The sequence below is a fragment of the Mirounga angustirostris genome, unplaced genomic scaffold (assembly GCF_029215605.1).
Source record: "Mirounga angustirostris isolate CCGP_5_RB_7025 unplaced genomic scaffold, mMirAng1.0.hap1 SCAF_2, whole genome shotgun sequence".
Classification (NCBI taxonomy): domain Eukaryota; kingdom Metazoa; phylum Chordata; class Mammalia; order Carnivora; family Phocidae; genus Mirounga; species Mirounga angustirostris.
The window spans coordinates 130265531-130285760 of record NW_026991710.1 but is presented as its reverse complement, the minus strand read 5'-3'; the positions used below and the strand labels follow the sequence as shown (position 1 = coordinate 130285760).

Here is a 20230-nt window from a genome sequence, read left to right as displayed (position 1 = left end):
AACTGACATATAACATTGTGTAAGTTTAAGGTAACATGATGATTTGATGTTTGTATATATTGTGAAGTGCTTACCACAGTAAGGTTGGTTAGAACATCTTTTGCCTCACATAATTACCATTTTGTTGTTGTTATGGTGAGAAAATTAAAGCTCTACTTTCATAGCAATTTTGGAGTATACAATACAGTATTGTTAGCTGTTGTTACCATGTTGTACATTAGATCCCTGGAATTTATTAATATCATAACTGAAAGTTTGTACCCTTTGACCGACATCTCCCCATTTTCCCTGCACCTCAGCTCCTGACAATCATCATTCTATTCTCTGTTTCTAGTTCAGTGTTTTTAGATTTCGCATATAAGTATTTGTCTTTCTCAATCTGAATTATTTCACTTAGCATAATGCCCTCAAGGTCCATTCATGGTGTTGCAAATGGCAGGATTTCCTTCTTTTTTATGGCTAAACAATACTCCATTGTGTATATACACCACATTTTCTTTGTCCATTCATCTGTCGATGGACACTTGAGATTGTTTCCATGTCATGGCTATTGTAAATAATGCTGCAATGAACATGGGGGTGCAGATATCTCTTTGAGATAGGGATTTTATTTTGGACTATGTCCCTAAAAGTGGGATTGCTGAATCACAGGGTAGTTCCCGTTTTAATTTTTTGAGGAAGCTCCATACTGTTTTCCTTAGTGGCTGCACCAGTTTGCATTCCCACCAACAGCGCACAAGCGTTCCCTTTTCTCTGTATCATTTGTTATCGCCTGTCATTTTGATAATACCCATTCTAATAGGTGTGAGGTAATATCTCATTGTGGTTTTGATTTGCATTTCCCTGATGTTAGTGATGTTGAGCACCTTTTCATATATTTATCAGCCATTTATATGTCATCTTTGGGAAAATGTCTATTCAAGTCCTCTGCCCATTTTTTAATTGGATTGTTTTTTTTTTCTATTGAGCTGAAGAAAGCTCCTTATATATTTGTACTATTATCCCCTTATCAGATAGATGGCTTGCAAATATCTTCTCCCATTCCATAGGTTGCCTTCTCATTTTGTTGATCATTTTTTTGCTGTGCAGAAACTTTTTAGTTTAAGGTAGTCCCACTTACTGATTTTGGCTTTGTTTTAATTTTAAGATGTAAGTCTTGTATAGTCAAAATTCAATTCTCCCTCCATTTTTAAACATTGGTAGAGAAAGAGCAAAGAAGTGGAAATAGAACAGAACTTTTCCCCATGACACGAACATTTCTAGAAAGTTTTACTACTGTTCTTGGGAACCAAAGGAGGGTTCTTACTTTCTCTCCTTTTACCCACTTCACCTCTCTCAGCCTCAATTTCTCCCTGTATGAAATGTAGGAATTTAAAGCCTTTCAAATGTTATGTCCCAATGAGTGAATGAACTCATTGGGTTATCAGAACAGAAGCCTCAAGAGGCCTTGTCCTGTGATCATGGCAGGTCCGTTTCATTTGTGAGGGGAGAGTGAAAGCAATGTAGGGAAGAAATCCTGTGTGCCTGGAGGTGGCAAGGCACAGCACACCCTGAGACCTGCTCAGAGGACACTAAGAAAGAAGAGACTGCTCTGGGGAAATGGGATCCTAACGTGGGGGTAATGGAACACAGGTTGTAGGTGTTGACATGGGCAGAGCAAACCCATGCTCTGGGTTTACCAGGTTGCTTTGTTTGGGACTATTCCCTAAATCCATCATTTGCCACATACGTAATGGGCAAACATATATGGCCATATTTAATGTCAAGATGTTTTAAAATTTTTGGTCAATTTGAAATAAATATTATGAGAGAGAGTATATATACAACAAATGTTTAAAGGTATTCAAATCCTGAAAGGCAAAGGGCTGTGAATACGGCATGACCCTTGGCACACACTGCCAAGTTCAGAAGGGCCAACTAATGAATATTATAATTGATGATAGTGATAAGAAAGTAAGGGATTCTTATAGCTGTAACTGTAAAAATATGCCTATTTACCCATTCCAGTCCCTGCTTGTGCAATTTCTCCTGATAAAATTTCCACTGCTGCCTTCTGTTTATGATGTACTGAAAGTCAAAGGACTACTTCTCAAGGACCCTATTAACAAAGAGTAGAAATTAACAAATGCATACCTCAAAATATGACACAAGCCTGTATTTGCATACCATGAAAGAAGATACTTTTCTGGACCATATAATTATCTCTGACTTGCATGATCTCTATAAAGAGTTTATTATTATAGGTTTTCCCAATTATGCCATGCATGGTCACAAAAATAAACACCTTATAAAGGGATAACACTCTTAGTCCTTCATAAATTAATAATAAATTTTATCTGAGGAATACAACTTGACACATGGTAATGAAAGCTTGAAAGGATCACTAAAATTGTATTTGTAAAATCCCTTCATTTTTTTCCATTTTCCCTCTTTTATTTAATTGATGCCTACTATTTTCTTCATATGACAGATGATTTTAAATGATATGTATATCATGGCTACAGCTCAATTTCTCTTAAAGAACATCTACATCATATATGACCTATAGCCATTGGATAACTTATTACAGAATGAGTCAGTTATCCTAGTTTGAAACAGAATTAAGTACATAAGTATGTAAATAACAATGTCTTAGTTGAGAATTTTAAGGATTTAGCGATCACCTTCTTTGAAAGGTGTGGTCATTTGGAAGGTCAATAGAAAGAAGTGGAAGTTTAAGGTCTTGTTCTGCCTGTTATTCTAAAGACCTGCTTGTCCTTCGTTAAGTCAGTTCATTTCCCCATAACTTAATTTTCCTTTTTAGTAAAATGCAGATCATATCAGCTTCTTAACTGCTTCGCAGAGCTACTATGATGAAACAATATGGCATCAGATGTGAAACATTTCAAGGACAAATATGAAACATAATTATTTTAATGACCAATAATTAAAGTAAACTTCTACTTTTCCCATTATGTTTACTGTCAATTTCTCAGCCTAAAGCCAACTTAATAAATCTATTTGACAATTTAATTATGTGACTAAACTGAGCTTCATGGAAACACCATGAAAAATTGATGCAGGTACTGTTTTCAAGCATCCTATAATACAAAGCGCCTTCTAAACAACAGACTAAAAGTTGGCTTTCAGGGGCGCCTGGGTGGCTCAGTCGTTAAGCGTCTGCCTTCGGCTCAGGTCATAATCCCAGGGTCCTGGGATCGAGCCCCACATCGGGCTCCCTGCTCCGTGGGAAGCCTGCTTCTCCCTCTCCCACTCCCCCTGCTTGTATTCCCTCTCTCGCTGTGTCTCTCTCTTCAAATAAATAAATAAAATCTTTAAAAATAAGTAAATAAATAAATAAAAGTTGGCTTTCAGATGGCAGCTACACTTCTGGCGAGCATAGCATCATGTATAGAGGGGTTGAATCACTCTGTTGTACTCCTGAAACTAATGTAACATTGTATGTCAATTATACTCAAATTTAAAAAAAAATTAATAAAAATTAATTAATTAAAAACAGTGTTAAAGTTGGCTTTCACAATAACCTTTCATTTTAAGTTCTACATTCACTAATTCCATTCAGTGAATTAAATATGGCAATTAAACCCTAGCCACTAATAGAGCACGTATTTCTCTGTAGAGTGAAACATCTACCCTTAGACACCTGCTTCCTGTTTCTGGGTTTTGATAAAATCTAAAATTTCTCATATAATTCTAAATAGCCCCTAAGTTTAAATCCTCACCTTACCACACACTAGTCTACAAAATAAAATACAGGAGTTCTTGGCAGTTAGCAGGGCGGGGGGGAGGGGCACTTCATAAAATGAAATGAATAACAGACTGCAAAAATTGTGAAACCAAGAATTTTCTAAAAAGTTTGTCAAAATAAAATATTTGGCCAATATCCCTTGAGCTTTCTATTTTGTATAGAAGAGAAAATTCCTAAATAGAAAAGAGTGTCAATGAAGATTATGACACAGAAAACGGAGCCATTTTATTTTAACATATCTGGGATTATAACTAATAATATTGTTTTTCTCTTTTAAAAATTTAATAAGTTATCTTTTTATGTTATTCAAGCTGTAATAATTCAGTTACAAAGGTTGCAGATCTTTCCCAGTGATTCTACACTAAAACGAAACTCTTGCTCCTAGAGGTTAAAAGTTCAGAAGCTAGAACTGGACCGTAGGGAGTTCAGAATCTGGTCCTGCCCCTCATTGGCTGTGTGCCCGCAGACAAATTATTCCACCTCTCTGTGTCTGAGTTTCCTCACTTATAAAATAGAAATGCTAACAGATCTACCTAAAAGGGTTGTGGTGAGGGCTAAATGAAAACCCAAGCAAAGCACTCGGAACATTGCCTGGCACACACCACCCTCTCAGTGCCCTTGTTACATATTGTCATCATTATTTCACATACATGTTTCCATCTTTTATTAACGCTTACTAAGTGAAAGCAATCGCTGTGTACCAAAATATCTACAAATAATTTAGAACAATAATACGCTCAAACTTTTGTGAGTGTGGCTGTCAGAATTAAAATGTCCTAAGAAATTATTCAAAGAGCTAAATTTGTAAATAGAAAGTTTATGTGAGACACACCTATAAAATGTTGCTGGGAATAAATATATAGATAGGGAAAGAAAGTACCGAGATAAGGTCAAATTAATTATCCAGAATTTAATGAGACATTGATCATACTGCATTTTGTTTAATGTGGCCATTCACATTTAAAAAAATAATCTCAAAATGGCTTGAATTAAATTAGATTAATGAAATTGATTTTTAATGGGTGGTCATAATAGATTTTGACATACTTTATATGTTGATTTATTTTTATTTTATTTAATTAATTAATTTATTTATTTATTTATTATTTTTTACGTAGGCTCCATGCCCAGTGTGGAGCCCAGTGTAGGGCTTGAACTCATGACCCTGAGATCAAAACCTGAGCTGAGATCAAGAATCAGATGCTTAGGGGTGCCTGGGTGGCTCAGTCAGTTAAGCATCTGCTTTCAGCTCAGGTCCAGATCCCAGAGTACTGGGCTCAAGCACCATGTCAGGCTCCCTGCTCATCAGGGGAGTCTGCTTCTCCCTCCCCGCTCCCCCGCTTGTGCTCTCTCTCTCTCTCTCAAATAAATAAATATAATCTTTTTTTTTTTTTAAGATTTTATTTATTTGACAGAAAGAGACACAGCGAGAGAGGGAACACAAGCAGGCGGAGTGGGAGAGGGAGAAGCAGGCTTCCCGGGGAGCAGGGAGCCCGATGCGGGGCTTGATCCCAGGACCCTGGGACCATGACCTGAGCCGAAGGCAGACGCTTAACGACTGAGCCACCCAGGCGCCCCATAAATAAATATAATCTTAAAAAAAAAAGTCAGATGTTTAACTGATTGAGCCACCCAGGTGCCCCTGTGTTGATTTTTTTTTTTTTAATGTAAGCAAAAACAACTCTGAATCTCTGATTCCTTTTCTATGGAATAGCCAGAAATTTTCCAGCAAGAATAGAAGAAATGTTATTTCTGTTTCTACTGCTAAAGAACAATATATATTAAGACATAGTTAGAAGTTAAAAATTTAAATATCCACAGCTCTCTAAAAACTTTTTAAGAAAACCATACGTGTGACATCCAAGAGCCTAAACATAACTTAAATATTAAAGGTGGACAAGAAAGGAAAGGAATGGAATCGGGACGAGTTTTGCCACAGGCATACAGAAAATTCAAATTGAATAACAAGCTTGTTATAGAACTATTGACTATTTTTTTAAATACACACTATCAAATAGTAGTAACCCAAAATTTATAACCCATTATAACTTAGCTAGGTTGGCCTTTATAATAAATACTTTCATACATAAATGATTAAAAATAATCCAACCAATTCTTTAACATTGGAATAAAAAATCTGATATTTTACTTACTCCATTTACATTTGTTTTAGCTTGTGTTCCATATGTTTCTTCAAATCTTAAAATTTGAAGGTGAACCTCACTATAATCTTCCACACCAGCATCTTCAAATATAAGATGAGTTCTGCAGCAAAGGATATGATTAAAAAAAAAAAAAAAAAAAGCAAATGGGATAAAGAGGTACAAACTTCCAGTTATAAAATAAATAGGTCATGGAGATGAAAAGTACAGCATAGGGAATGTAGTCAATAATATTGTAATAATGTTGTACGGTGACTACATTTATGGTGGTGAGCACTGAGTAATGTCTAGAATTGCTGAATCACTATGCTGTACACCCGAAGCTAATATAACACAGTGTGTCAGCTATACTTCAGTAATTAAAAATCTATAAATAAATAAATACAGTGTAAGCAAGTATCATTACCAGACTCAACCAAATACTGTTTCCTGTGGAATGGTCTGAGCCTGTTGCTAGCTGGCTGTCTCCATGATAAGAAAGGGAGGTTGGCAAGTGTTCAAGGACCAAATGAGATTTTTTTTTTCTCCTAAAATCAGAATCATTAAAAGAGAAAGAAAAGAAAAAAAATATTCATGAATTTACAGTGGATCAATTCCAACATTCCCTGAGTTGTCGTTCTTGATCGAGGTCACCTGGTTGGATGTCAACAACAATTGCATTTAAAGGGCTAGGACGATCTGGGGCACTGAGGGTTATCAAGTCATCCTGAATAGAGCTTTAGCTTCAAACCACATTTGGTACGTTATAGCCTCAATGTCCTTATTTTCTAAACAGTCTAAAATTGAAGATTTCCTCTTTGATATGATAATTACACGTATGTGCAAGTACTTTTTACATATCTTAGATACCAGAGTTTTGGGGTTTTATTGTCTCTGAAAGTTTTGTTATTCATTCAGTGTATTACATAAGATCAAAGAATGTGGTCTATAAAATGTCTAGTTTCTGAAACAGATTAAGGTAGCTTTGAGGATGCTTGGAAATAAGGTGCATACTTGTCTTGTGGGCAAGAATGTTCTATCTGTAGTTATTAATTCAACTTTAATATTATCCCAATATTCTATGTCCTTTTTAATTGTTTATTTAAGGGGTACCTGGGTGGTTCAGATGGTTAAGCACCTGCCTTCCATTCAGGTCATGATCCCAGGGTCCTGGGATCGAGCCCCACGTTTGTGCTCCCGGCTCAGTGAGGAGTCTGCTTCTCCCTCTGCCCCTGCCCCCTGCTTGTGCTCTCTGTCTCTCTCTCTCTCACTCAAATGAATAAATAAAATCTTTTAAAAAATTGTTTAATAATAAATAATAATAATAAGTAATCATTATTACTTAACTCATTAAATATGAAGATCTGTGAAAATCTTCCACAGCAATGATATTTCTCTCTTTCTCTTTAGGTATCTAATAGCTCTGACTTAAATGTCTTAACGCTTAACGCTATGTTACCTAGCACATGAAAGTGCATGACCACATTATCTTCATTGTGAATGATACATTTTATGCCATTTGGATTCTACCTTCCTTTCATATCACCGTCCCCTCTTTTTTCCCTTTTCATTCTCCCCTTCCTTCTCCTTTTCTATCCCCTTGTCCTTCTCCTTCTTGTTCCTTGCCCACTCTGATTCTTCTGACTTTCTTGTGTTGTTTGGTTTCAATGTCTATCCTAACATATAGTTGGACTTTGATTTTAACCTATTCTGAGACTTTATCTTTCAACTGAGCAGTATATAGCATTTACGTTTATTTGCACAACTAATGATTTTGACTTAACTTGTGAAATCTTGTTTTATGCTTTCTGTTATAATGTTTGCTTCATTTTATGATTTTTGGAATATTCATTCATTCAACAATATTTACTGAATAATATGTGCTAGATATTGTGACTTAGAACTATGTTTTCATGGCTTTTATTTTATTTAGGTGCCTAAGAAGGCACTCATTTTTCAGGTTTCCTTGTTCAAACATCACTAAGTAAAGCCTTCCTTAGTTGTTAAAATTACATTATGCTCCTGCATTATTCTTTTCCATAACACCCTTTAATATTTTTTCACAGTATTTTTCAATTCTTTATTTGTGGGTTATCAGCTTAATGTCTACCCATATACCAAACTCCATGAGGATAGCTGCCTTGTCTGACATACTGATAACTATACACCCAGGGCCCAGAAGTCACTGCCATGTAGTAAGGGACTCAAAGGTTGAAAGAGAGAGTTAATTAATTAATTAATTAATAATGTAGGTAGTCTTAAAAGTGCAGATTGTAATTATCTTTTTTTTTTTAAAGATTTTATCCATTTTTGCGAGAGAGAGAGAGAGTGAGCACGAGCAGCAGGGAGGAGCAGAGGGAGAAGCAGACTCCCTGCTGAGCAGGGAGCTTAACTGACTGAACCACCCAGGCATCCCTATTATTATTATTTTTAAAGATTTTATTTATTTATTTGAGAGAGAGAGAGAGTGAGCGAAGAGAGAGAGCACAAGTTGGGGGGAGGGAGGCAGAGGAAGAAGCAGGCTCCCCGCTGAGCAGGGAACAGATGCAGGACTCGATCTCAGGACCCTGAGAGCATGACCTGAGCCAAAGTCAGACACACTTAACCATCTGAGCCACCCAGGTGTCCAACAGATTGTAATTATCTTAAATCTTTAATATATAGACACTGTGACTCTCTACTAAGTGATGGGATCACAGACTACTTTCACTCATTTTCCTGTTTATATATTTTGTACTTTTAAATGTTTTGATCACCATTGTTGATAAAGACTGAAATCATTTTACACGAGTCCCTCCCTATTAAGAAAATATTAGCACGTTTGTCTTTTCATATCTGTCACCAAGACTTATTTTTACTAATAGGGACTTGAATCTTTAACCACATGACATGGTAGGAAGCATCACTACTGTAAGATGTAAATGATTTGGTTCTAGCATCAGAAATTCTATAAAAGTTATTAAATAATTAAATTTGGCTACAAAAATATGACATTTCTTTATCTGGATATGTTTAAAGAAAAGAGGACTTTCTGGGACACACTAAGTGATCTCCAGAGGCAAAAACAGTTGGCTGTACCATATGGTCTGTCAAAGGGTCTATTGCTTTGATTCTATCACCTGTTACCTTTCCAAACATCATCTCTAGGTGAAGAGATCTTCAAGTAGAAGCTAGTATCCATAAAACTTTTCTAATACTTACTTGTTTATCTGAGCATACTAAACTGTAGAACTGTTGGGGCGGGGCTCATTGGTATTGTCAACAGCACCCTCCATTTACCACACAATGTACTGAGTGGATATATAAATACATTAGAGGAAAATGTGAAGTCATTACAATAATGATCCTTGTGAAATAATTTGATGATTAACATGCTTTAAATTTAGACTGGAAAACCCATCTTTTTGTTTCATGTACAAACCTTTTCAGAATATGTTCAGTTCTTCTCCTTCCCTTTTCAGTTGCTTTTGGACCTCCCATTGTGCAGACAGCAGTTGCTCCAACATCATCATGGTAACAAGCACTTACCTGCCAACATGAGGTTACAAATATAAACAATGATATTAATCCATGCCAACAATAATATGCCCTAGAATGGATCGCGTAACTTTTTTTTCATTTTTTATTTAAATTCAATTTAGTTAACATATAATGTATTATTAGTTTCAGAGGTAGAGTTTAGTGATTCATCAGTTGCATAGAACACCCAGCGCTCATTCCATCAAGTGCCCTCCTTAATGCCCATCACCCAGTTACCGCATACCCCAGCCCCTCCCCTCAGCAACCCTCAGTTTGTTTCCTATGGTTAAGAGTCTCTTATGGTTTGTCTCCCTCTCTGGTTTCATCTTGTTTCATTTTTCCTTCCTTTCCCCTATGTTCATCTGAGTGTTTCTTAAATTCCACATATGAATAAAATCATATGATATTTGTCTCTCTCTGACTGACTTATTTCACTTAACATAATACCCTCTAGTTCCATCCATGTCGTTGCAAATGTTAAGGATTTCATTCTTTCTGATGGCTGAGTAATATTCCATTGTATATATATACATCTTCTTTATCCATTCATCAGTTGATGGACATCTGGGCTCTTTCCATAGTTTGGCTATTGTGGACATTGCTGCTATAAACATTGGGGTGCATGTGCCCCTTCAAATCACTACTTTTGTATCCATTAGAAAAATATCTAGTAGTGCAATTGCTGGGTTGTAGGGTAGTTCTAGTTTTAAATTTTTGAGGAACCTCCATACAGTTTTCCAGAGTGGCTGCACCAGCTTGCACTCCCACCAACAGTGTTAAGAGGGTCCCCCTTTCTCCACATCCTCACCAACATCTGTCATTTCCTGAGTTGTTCATTTTAGCCATTCTGACCAGTTGGATCACATAACTATTGATCAGAAACCATTTTATCTATTCTAAGTGTATAAGTAAGTAAAGTTATCTTTTCTTAAATGAAATAATGACCTTCATGGAGGTAAAATGAAAGCATTAATAATAAATTGTGTGTGTGGGTATAAGATTATATTTCTGAATATACAGAAATATTTTGGGGGCTTTAAAGTTTAATTCTGTCTAAGCTTTCCAGTTAAGCTTTTCTTCTACGTGGGCGGAGACTTTGGAAACACTCTACTGGAAACAATCTAAATGTTAGATAAGAATGGAATGGTTAAATAAACTATGATATATGCAGATAATGGAATGCTGTGGAGCACTTTTGAAATAATGTAAAAAAGTAAATAATAAAAAAAAGTGAAAAGTAAAATTATTTAGTCATGAGGAAATGCTCCTAAGGTTATATTTTTAAAAAGATGCAAAAATAGTATACAATATAATCTAAATATGTGTGTTTACATTTGCGTGTAACTGCCACCCTTTTTTATGCTAGTTTGAATTACATTTCTGTCACTTGTGATAAAAAGAATCCTTACTAGTATACTTAAAACTATGCTAACAGTATGCTTTTTAAAACTGATACTTTATTTCGAGAGGCAGTATCATTCATAGCTTTCAGAGTCTGTTTTAAAGCAATAAGATAAAAAAACATTATGCCTAAATTCTGTTTCCTGTCATGGACATATCATATCTAAAAAAGGAACATTATTTTTAATATACAGATATATTTTCTCTGTATTGATACTTCAATACCTATTCCACAGTCCTTCTCTATGATGCTTTATGATCGTGGTGCCACCATACACACCTAGTTTTGGACAAATAATGACTACCCTAAATCTAAGACATTGTGAAATTATAATTTACATATACCAAGTAGTCTTAACCAATATCAAGAAATCAAAGAGAGTCTGTGGGCTTATCTCCCTACCATGTTTTCTACCTCCTTTCTACAGGAAATCATAACTTTATTCCTAACTAAATGCCCTATCATACAGAGGGAACTTTATTGTGCTTTCCCCCAGACCTCTAAACAGGTAACAAAATAACACAAGAGAAAAGACCTTATACAGTGGACTCCTGGATAACAAGGGGATAGGAGCACTGATCCCCCATGCAAAAATCCATGTAGAGGGGTGTATGGGTGGCTCGGTTGGTTAAGCATCTGCCTTTGGCTCGGGTCATGATCCCTGGGTCCTGGGATGGAGTCCTGGATCAGACTCCCTGCTCAGCGGGGACCCTGCTTCTCCCTCTGCCTTCCGCTCCCCCTGCTCATACCTGTTCTCTCCCTCTCTCTCTCTCTCTGTCAAATAAATAAATAAAATCTTAAAAAAAAAAATCCATGTAGAAAAAAAAAACCCATGTAGAACTTTTGACTCCCCAAAAACTAAACTAATAGTCCACTGTTGACCAAAAGCCTTACCAATAACATATACAGTCAATTAACATTTATTGTATGTTATATGTATAATATATTCTTACAATAAAGCAAGATAAAGAAAATATTAAGAAAATTATAAGAAATAGAACATCTACTTACAGTATTGTACTGTATTCATCAAAAAAAATCCATGTATAAGTGAACCAGTGCAGTTCAAACCAGTGTTGTTCAAAGGTCAACTGTGAAAGAAGAGACCTTTTGCTCCTTGAATCTACACTGCTCCATGTTCAATACCTAAAAATTGGAGAGAAAAACAGAATCACTTATTTGAATACAAAGCCTGTTCATTACTTTAAAAAAAGCTGTTTTTAAAAATGAACTAAAAAGTTAAAGAAAGGAGAATATTAGAAATTCCCTTCAAATGAGTAACAACTTATTTTAACTTGCTGTCCATTTACACTACCTCACTGACAAGATCACCATAGGCTTTTAGGCTTCTGAGTACATCCTTGTGAAATGGAAAGATCTTTATTTGCCTCACCAAGTGTCAGGAAAGATGGGCTAATTACAGCTTAATACAGTTCACATTCTGATCTTATAAATGCAGTTGTGTGCTATTTTATACATATTTATGTCCATTAAGTATAATCTCTCTCTGAACTAAACAACATCTAAAACACTACTCAGCATGAAGAAATTATGGTCTGAGAATAAAGTGGGTGTTAATAAGAATTGATACAAGCAAGGAGATGCATATCAGTGGATAAATAATATACATGCCTGCATTATTTGGTAAATGTAATAGATGTATAGTTTTTTGCAAGCAACAGGAAATTTTCAAGAGAAGCAAAAATCTCAGTTACTATCTTCATGTCATTGAGAGCATTCTGAAAGTTTTATATCTAACCTATTTAATAATATTATGCAACAAATACAAAGAAATAAACTCTTTAAATTCTCAAAACAAAGATTCTAGAAATATTACAGCATTATCATGCTTTTATCTTTAGCATTTATTTGACCAAACAAAACATCTTGTTCTGGGAGGATGAACTTCTTACAAGAGAAAGGAATTGGAAGTCTGGGAGACCCAGATTTAATTCCCCAGTTTATCTGTGTCTTCTCAGGCAAATTACTCAACCTCTCTGTCTCCCTTCCCTCTTGTGCAAAATGAGTGAGATAACTACTTGGGGAAGAGAGTTGCAAAGATTAAATACCTCTGAGGAGCCTACTTCATATGTTAGCAGTAGTAAACACTAGTTGGTGCTCCATTAATTTCCCCTCCTCTTTTCCCAAATGACCATTCAAAAACCATGTGCTTTTCGAACTGAATTTCTAGCTGCAAACCATTCAAAGTGAAAGACATTATAGCTGATTCATATTCTAAAATCTGAAATGGGTCTTTAAAAGCCTCTCCTATCTAGATGATTTGAAGCAATATTATTTCATTAAGTTCAATAAAGTTCTCTTAAAATTTGTTATATTTTATGACCTAATTAAACATACATACAAGTGCTGGTTTAAAATCAAGATGCTGGTCAACAAAATGTAGCTGAACCCCTTAATTCAGGCATATAATGTAGCAAAACAGCCTGCAGTACAATAAAGTCAGCAAAGTAAACACTGGAAAGAGATAGTTGGCCTTGTTGTCTCTGTTAAACATGTCAAAGTACTGCATCTGAAAATATTTGAAAAATCTGCCTATTTTCCATCTGTTATATTTCTCAGAGGATAACTGAAAGTTCATGTGAAAGTTCACTGTAAGTTCAAATATGTCATATCAGGTCATTTGCAGGGTAAAGGTTCACTGAGAGTTTATTATTATTTTTTTAAAGACTGCAGTGGAAAAAGAATAAATATACTAATTGAAGCAATTTTACATTGCATTATGACCACTGCATTTTTAAACATCATAAATAGAAATTATAAATTTTAAAAGGCCATGTGCAATGCTTAATGGCAATAACAACAATTATAAGGAAAGTGCCTAAGATAGTATCCTTGGGATTCTTCTTAGAGAAGAGACTATAGATCAATTTTCGTTGTTCTACGTATTATTTAAAGTACAACAGTTGCTATATTTTACATTGTACTGAATACTTTGTTTAAACTGCCTATTTAAAAATAGTACACAGGGTTGCCTGGGTGCCTCAGTCAGTTAAGCGTCTGCCTTCGGCTCAGGTGATGATCCCAGGGATCAAGCTCCGCATCAGGCTCCCTGCTCAGTGGGGAGTCTGCTTCTCCCTCTCCTTCTGCCCTTCTCCCTACTTGTGCTCTCTCTCTCTCTCTCATAAATAAATAAAATCAAAAACAGTACATAGAGACAGAAAAAAGAAACATCGAAATAGTAAATAAATATAGTCTTACTGTAGCTGAATAGGGATGATTTTTAATTTGAAATTGCTAAGAATGCTATTTGCGGTACATAGTTTGTGAGCTGCTTACAGCAAAAGTAGGAAGCCAAGAAAAATATGCTTCATTTGGAAAAAAAAATGACTAAGTCATTGAAAAAAATAATCTAAATCGAATAGACATTAGTCGATATTATCTGAATCGCTGGAGCAAAAATTAAGATTTGCTTTTTGATAAAATCTTCATATTTTAAAAAATGCTTAAAAGAATATAATTTTCAGGGAAAGTAACAGTGAACATATATATATCTTCAAATATATATAAAATATAGGACATAGCTTCTGGGTTCACCAATTTAAAAAATTTTCTTTCTCTAACATACTGGTACATATGAGAGTTCAGCAAAGGATTCTAAATATATTGAGTAAAGGTGCATTCCACTCTTTCCTGTCAAATGCATGTCCTCAGCTTCACAATATAACTTGCAGTCTGTACTTTGCTCCTCAAATTGAAAAGCATATTTGTTTTTCTCCAGCATGTCCATATTCTCTTCATGATGTATTGCCAACTGGTTTTAATGGACCATAGCATTATTCATAGCATTAAACCATATACATGTTAGACATATACACGTATCTAATGAAATTAATTTTTTTAGCTGTTAAAGAAGGAAAGGTAGAGTGCCTGGGTGGCTCAGTCGGTTAAGTGTCTGCCCTGGGCTCAGGTCATGATCCCAGGGTCCTGGGATAAAGCCCAGCATCCGGCTCCCTGCTCAGTGGGGAATCTGCTTCTCCCTCTCCCTCTGCCTCCCCACCACGCTCCTGTATGTGTGTGTGTATGTGTGTTTGTGTGCGCGTGCTCTCTCTTTCTCTCTCTCTCTCTCTGAAATAAATAAACAAAATTTTTTAAAAAAAAGAAGGAAAGGAATTCTGAGTAAGATGTAATGACTGTATGAGGCGTGGGGCAGATCACTGTCTTCCTTGACCACTTTCGCTTATTATCTGGTGCTCTCTAATCACAGCTTTCCATCTCAGAAGTTACTTTCTTCTTCCCACTCTGGATTGGATGTGTAAGAATTTGAACTACACTCTCTCCGCTACCCTCAACTTTCCCCTTGCCTTCCTGACATTCCCTGATTCTCCCGTGGCGGTTCTCCTCCCACTCCAAGCCACCTCATCCTTTTTATTTATTTATTTATTTATTTATTTATTTGTTTGTTTGTTTGTTTGTTTATTTATTTATTTATTTATTTAAGATTTTATTTATTTATGACAGAGAGAGACACAGCGAGAGAGGGAACACAAGCAGGGGGAGTGGGAGAGGGAGAAGCAGGCTTCCCACCGAGCAGGATGCGGGGCTCGATCCCAGGACCCTGGGATCATGACCCCAGCCAAAGGCAGACAGACGCTTAATGACTGAGCCACCCGGGCGCCCCAAGCCACCTCATCCTTTACCAAGACTTCAACTATCACCTCTCGCAGATTGTCAAGAAAAACTTTGTCTTTCCCTCACATATCCCCAAGCTGCTTTCAACTGCTGATATGTTCCATGCATACAAAAACCTAAATGAAATGCTACCTCTGCCTCTGTTACTACCATTATTACTATTATTACTACCACCAGCATCTCTGCCTCACCACTATTAATGCTACCATCACCACTGCTGCCTCACCACTATTAATACTACCATCGTTACTGTGTCTCCTGAGTACCGTTCACTGATGCGTTCACTGTGTCAGGTGCTGGATTCAGCCCTGACCAATAGCAACCTATTTATAGTAATCTTTGCAACAACCCTATGAGTAGGTACCATTATCCTTATTTTATACTCAAGGAACTCAGTAAGACTCAGGACTACGTCACTGTAATGGAGAGGTGCAACACATGTTCAGATAAAATCAAAGCATGCTTCTACTCTTGTGTTAACACAATTTATTTTTCACTAGTCTCCAAATATTTGATGAACACTGAAATGTAAAACAGTAAGATAATGAACATCTTGTTGAAAAATTACTATATATTTTTGGTACTGTCCTAAGTGCTTTATTCACTCCCTTTCCGTAGTAACCCAATGAGAGTAGATATTACCATTTTTCTTACTCTACAAATGGGTGAAATTGAGGAACGTAAAGGTTGAGTAACTCGTCCCATCTCACGGAGCTAGTAAGTGGTAGAACCAGGATTCCAGGCAATATCTCAAGAGTCCGTGCTTTTTAATTGCTATTCTGGGCTAAGTGATAAATCCGATAAATTTGTACAAACGCAAAGATCCATGCCCTCAAAGAGTTTACAGTCTTGTTGAACAGATAAGAAGAGCAAGATGATAAAATCTAGGAGGTCAGATTTCTGGCCCGTCAACTATCTGTTTTACAGTTGCAAAGCTGTTACACTGGAAACAAGAGGCAAAGAAACCAACTACAAGACTTCAGAATCCTGATAAGATTCTATAAGAGCCCTCAGAATCTAGATAAGAAAACTGGCAAATTTGGATGAATATAAAATGAAGCAAATGAAGGATATTATGGAGTGAAAGCTGACCTTACTGGTGATTGATGAGATAAGTGAGATATGAAAGAGAACCAAGATCACCTGAGGCTAGGTCTGTGGGAGACTGACCATATCACCATCAAAAATGTACACGTCTTAAATAGAGACTGATGGATTTGAGGTAAGAATAAAATTATAAATAAAAACAAATTTATTTGGATAAGTCATCTGCTCCCAAGTAAGGGTAACCACTGCAAAAGCAGATGATCATTCTGAGAGATAAAATACATAGGTCTAAGAGCAAAGGGCTGAGGACACATTTCCTGTTGGTGCTATAACCCTCATGTACTTATGGCTTCCTACTTGTCTGGTACCATATGACAGCCAAGGAGGAGAAGGAAGAGTTAGAAAGAAGAGTGTGTGTCACCTGCCTGGCTCTGGACAAGGATCAGAAAAAGAATGGGAAACAAGACTGGAAAGACCACTGTCTAGATTGAGAAGGGTCTAGAATGCCATCTATAGATTCCTAATTTACACTGGAGGCAAAACCTATGTATTGTAAGCTTCATACTGGTGGAGCTGGCTCATGCTGGAGGAGCTTTTTGGAGTCAGGACAAAGAACCTTCTCCCAACAGAGCCCTGGATGGAATGGGGTCCTTGTATTTCAATGTTCCATTACATTTAGTATATTTAGTTCTTAAAGAGAAAGACTATTTCTATTTTAGGTACTATATCATTTTCCTAGGGCTGTCGTAACAACGTACCAAACTATGGGTGTTTTAAAGCAATAGAAATTTATTATCTCAGTTCTGGAGGCTAGAAGTTTGAAATCAAGGTGTGGACAAGCAGGGCCATGTTCTCTTTGAGCTCTGGGGGAGAATCCTTCCTTTCCTTTCCTAGCTTCTGGTGCTTTGCCAGCACCATTTAGTGGTCCTTGGTTTGTAGATGCATCACTCCAATCCTGTCTTCATGTGCTATTCTCTCTGTGTGTCTTCACATGTCTTCCTTCTGTGTGTGTCTTTCTCTATGTCCAAATTTCTAATTTTTTATAGGCACACCAATCGCATTGGATTAGGGCCCACCCTAATGATGTCATTTTGACCTGATTATCTCTGTAGAGACCCTATTTCCAAATAAGGTAACATTCTAAGGTCCTGAGGGTTAGAATTTGAACAAATCTTTGGGGGACACAATTCAACTCATAACAGGTACAAAGGTCAGCTTAATAATAAACTAGATCTATAGAACATGAAAATAGGAATATCAAATATTGTATATTATCTTAGGGAAGTATGATTTTTAAGGTGCCAAAAAGAATTGTCCTGAAACTTAGCTCTGGATCCTAATAAGATAATGATGACTATGATATAAAGTTTGTGTTTCACAATACAAAAACAGTACATAATACAAATGAAGAAACAATACAAAATTTAAAAAGAACAATAATGAAATACAGTTTAATAAACACATAATAAAATTTCTAAAACATAGATACTATATGCCATGCTATATAAACTTTCCTACCTGTCTGGCATCAAATACCAATCTGTGAATTTTCCATCAATACTCTGAGCACCACATTCAGTGAGGTGGCCTGCAAGGCTGCAAAAGAAACAAAAATGAAGCGTATGGTAACCAAAATTTTCAATACCCACCCAAATATAAAATTAAACCTTATTTCTTAGAAGTATTGTCATAAGAGTGGGCAAAAAACTTGGTGACTTTATGTGGGTGTCATTTTGTTTTCATTTTAATAAAGTAAGCCAATGATGCAGAAAAGCTAGTTTGGAATAACAGAAAAAATACTGGTCTAAGAATCTTGGGAACATAGGCCAAATGATAAACTTGAAGCAAAATGGGGCTAATGCATTAGCCAGTGTGGTTGTGAGAATTGACTGAGAGAAAAATATGTGAAAGTACCATGAATATTGCAAAGTGCTTCAAAATGTAGGTTATTACCTGACTGGAAATATGACATGAATGTGTCATTATGTTATTTATAGAATAGGAGGGGAAATTTATAAAATATGACTATCCTATTTGATAAGTTAATGGACTAAAAGTTACCAATAAATCTATTATTAAAACTCACTCTTCAAAAATCTAGATCTGAAGCTCTTCATAGAGTTAAGAGCTGTAATCAGCATGGGATAATAAAATACTTTGAGTGTTAGTTGTTTGGCTTGTGTGAATCCAGCTTGTGTGACTACTTAACTCACTCTGTAACTTTGGGCAAGTTATGTAACCCTGTTGTATATCAATTTCCTCATCTCTCAAATGGGGACAACAACCTCTGCCTAATAAATGAATTGTGAGAATAAAAAATAATTTTATGAAGTGCTTATCACATAGTAGGCATTCAATAAATGATGGCTACTTTGTTTCATAAAATGTCTTGAATCTTTGTATAAGACATATTTCTTTAGCTTTAAAACTCTGCAGTATTAAAGAAATTCAATTATGTTCAGTTTAAAATGTATTGAAGATGACCTACCAGACACATAACATCTTAATTTCTGAAAAGCTTAAGTAAATTTCACTATCATGTTGTTAAAGAGTAAAATTATTACTAGCATTATTATTAGACTTACCTTCCAGGTGCTAATAAATCAAAGCCATTGCTTTTCCAACCAAACTCTGAGAAAAAAACCTACAAAAATTAATTACTTATTTTATAATGCATCCATTTATAGGTAGAATCTTCACATAGTATCTGTTTGAGATAAAGTAATTAATTCCCTACTTAATCTAAAGTATCAATCAAGACTACTGCATAGATTCAAATACAAAATTATACAAAGAAACTAAGAAAAACCTCTCATAAAAACTTGGAAGTAGAAATTCTGCTCTGGACAAGATGGAATAACCTGGACCCAATTTACACTACTGCCTGAAACAACCAAAAAAACAGACAGAATATATGAAACAACAGTGTTCAAGACACTGGACATCAGGCAATGAAGAATAGTGTCCCTATGAGATGTAAAACAAATGAGATGAGCCTATGACTGAGTTTCTAGGCTACGCACTGGGATGGGGAATTCCAGGGGGCCTGGCAGATTCCCTGAGTTGAGAACCTGAGAGTCTAGGGAAACTGAGCTGACTAGAGTTCACAGGGCAGGTGAGCACAGAGGGAAAAAGCTGTACAGACAGAGAACTCTAAATCTCTGCATAGGGCCTCTCTTGAGCACTCAGCTGAGAACCAGCCATGAGGATCTGAAGAGGCTACCTAGTCTGGCAATAGTGACTATTCTCACCAGCAGACTGGAAAAATCTCATTATTCATAGGAAATGGGTAAAGTGTTCAGAAAAGACTTGCCTCAATAGTGGGAAATAATTAGTCCTAGACTAGATGCTGCCCTGGTCCTGTTTAACAAATCTTAAAAGCAAGACCAAAAAGGATCACACAATTTCAAAGTAACTTATCACATTCCAAGGTAATAAAAGTATTTACAGGAATACGAAAATATCCAGCAACCAGCAAGGTAAATTTACAATGTCTAACATCCAATCCAAAATTACCAGGCATGCAAAAAATCAGGAGATGACCCACACTGAGAGAAAAATCTGTCAATTAAAACACACCTACATCGGACAGAGATGTTAAAATTAACAAACAAAGACATTAAAACCATTGCTATAACTGTATTCCATGTGTTGAAAAACACAAAAAACAGATCTCAAACCCAAACACAAAAATGATCGGAATTTGCACTTCTAAAGAAAACT

The 20230-nt window shown here is 36.0% G+C and overlaps 1 long non-coding RNA gene across 1 annotated transcript in view; it reads right to left on the bottom strand.

Moving 5' to 3' along the window:
* The window catches only part of LOC123847506 (uncharacterized), a 50404-nt gene that overhangs the window by 7249 nt on the left and 22925 nt on the right, over positions 1–20230 (bottom strand). Inside the window, exons 2-5 of the long non-coding RNA XR_010409595.1 lie at positions 18026–18103; positions 11822–11956; positions 9311–9417; positions 5902–6013 (exon numbers count right to left, since the gene is read on the bottom strand). This is a non-coding gene — a long non-coding RNA (uncharacterized LOC123847506). The remainder of the gene's footprint in view (positions 1–5901; positions 6014–9310; positions 9418–11821; positions 11957–18025; positions 18104–20230) is intronic.